We start from the raw sequence: 2,500 nt of genomic DNA, 5'->3' as shown, positions 1-2,500 counted from the left end.
CCTTGATTGATCAATAAATTCGACGTTCGACAGTAGATTTATTATAATATACATATATATATATATATATATGTGCATATGTATAGGTTGTTATTATTACATTAACAAGTCAGAAATTAAATAAATTATTTGTATTAAAGAAGGAAACTAAGTAAAATATCGAAGTTTGTCAAGAGAAAGCAAAGATGATGATGTGGAAGAAAGAGAAAGAGAGAGAGAGGGAGAAAGGTTTCCACTCTGGCAAATTATCTCAATTATTCCGACACCAATAACAGATATCTTCAATTGAAATTGTTAAACGAGAAGCTTCAGTTTCTTTTTTCTTTCTTTCTTTCTTTCTTTCTTTCTTTCTTTGTTTCTTTCTTTCTTTTTTTCTTTGTTTCTTTGTTTCTTGTTTTCTTTATTTCTTTCTTTCATTTTTTTTATTCCTCGATCCATTATTTACCGTTTATAAATTTACCATTGACCCTACACCTTATTATTATTATTATTATTATTATTATTTTTTACCATCGCTCTTATGCGATCCAAATCATCTACCAATTGCGATGAATTACGCAACCCTGATCGAAAACATGGCGCACGTGTGCGGACTGTCTTTCGATATATAAAGAAGTTATTGATATTTAATTTTATTAAATAAAGAAGAAAATTAATAATAATAATAATAATAATAATAATAATAATAATAATATAATAATAATAATAATAATAACAACAACAATAATAATAATTGCAAGCAAAATACAATTTCGAGTCCGGTACGATGTTTTGAAAGGGGAAAGAAAAAAAAAAAAATGAAGAAATAAAAAAGAGAAAGAAAAAATTGCTCTTTCGAAAAATAAAAGAACGATAAGTTATCGTTATTTAATCCTATTAAATGAAATAAAAGAAAGAAGATAATGATAATAATAATATGAAGAAAAAAAAAATAATAATAATAATAATTTCAAGCTCTCGTATGCAAACAATTTGTCGAGAGAGGGGAAAAAAAAGAAAAGAAAAAAAAGAAAAGAAAAAAAAAAAAAAGAAAAAAAAAGAAACAAAAATGAAAAATGAAAACTTTTTGCTTCTTTCGTTAATTTGTATTTGCATTTGGTAACGTTCGTATGTTGCAACATATGTATCTAAGTTGTTTTCCTGGAAGCCACCTGGGGAGGGCAGGGAACTTGACACTCGGAAGGAACAGGGGAACCCTAATCAGGACTGACGAGATCGTTCCTCGTAATGTTCGTTCAGGAAGAAGGGGTGAATGAATATTCATGCTAAGGACACGGCCCTGGTTGGTGCCGTTGGTGTTTTCGCCAACGACGAATTATACGACGATGACGACGACGACGACGACGACGAACGTGGACGTGTCCCTACCGACGCCTTTCATATACTTTCATGATTTATCGAGTTCTACTCGACTTCGCAGTTTATCCCGCCTAACGATAACGTTCTCGTGTTGGCTTTACATAAAGCTAACTAACCAAGACGACGGTGGAAAATCGCGACGAATTCGGATCAAATTTTAATTATTTTTTAATTGTTTTCTCATTTTCTTTCTTTCTTCTTTTCTTATACTCGTATTAAACTGTTAATTATTAAATTTTTGATAATGGGATAAGAAAAAAAAAAAAAAAAGAAAAAAAAAGGAACAAAAATTGCTAGTAATAGAATGGTAGAGATCCATTTCTAGATACGGTACTGTTACGTCTCAATTGTCCCATAAAAATCTATATTTCGACGATTATAACGTGTAAGACGTAATGTTAATAGTAACGAAATGTAATCGAAGATAGATCGTGTTGGATTACTTAATAGATACTTACGTATTGTTATCACGTAAATATTTCGTTAAAAATATATATGTATATATACGTATATATATATACACACACACATATATATATATATACATATATGTAGAAGACATAATTTAATAATTATCTACTTTTGTAATAACGAAGGAAATGAAAAACATGACAATGATCACCGATTGATACGGCACTGTCACTTTGCAAATTGCCACAAATTATGCAACCAGGGCACGGACTCTCGCTTGAGTCGACACTGTCGTCTTCGTTGTCGTGTTTCTTCTTCTTCTTCTTCTTCTTCTTCTTCTTCGTCTTCTTCTTCTTCCATTATTCTGAAATTTCATTCGCGTTCATGGCCGATCTCGCGACACGAAATATAATATGAAAGAATCACGATCGTCGAGGGACTTCGGTCTCTCACACAGTACACGTCGTGTGTATATATATATATATATATATATATATATATATATATATAAAATACAAGTACACATAAGAGAGACAGGGCGATCCCGTTCTTTCGAATCGTTTTGCATGCTTGGTGCTCGTAAAGAGGGGACTACGAATTCGTCGAACGACGTTCATTAATCCTACACATACGCGTCCAGGTTCACGCTTGTGGACAGGTGATTTTTATTCCGTCATCTTACTTGGAAACGTTCTACGAAGTATCATTAAAAATTTACCGTCCAAACGAA

The 2,500-nt window shown here is 31.6% G+C and overlaps 1 protein-coding gene across 1 annotated transcript in view; it reads left to right on the top strand.

The window, feature by feature from the left end:
* LOC122638029 (ribosomal protein S6 kinase alpha-5-like) overlaps positions 1 to 2,500 on the top strand; it is a 59,755-nt gene that overhangs the window by 8,822 nt on the left and 48,433 nt on the right. The gene's annotated exons all lie outside the window — the stretch shown is intronic.

The sequence above is a fragment of the Vespula pensylvanica genome, chromosome 2, assembly GCF_014466175.1.
Source record: "Vespula pensylvanica isolate Volc-1 chromosome 2, ASM1446617v1, whole genome shotgun sequence".
NCBI lineage: Eukaryota > Metazoa > Arthropoda > Insecta > Hymenoptera > Vespidae > Vespula > Vespula pensylvanica.
Note: the sequence above shows the minus strand (reverse complement) of the source record. Positions and strands in the feature narration are given on the sequence as shown.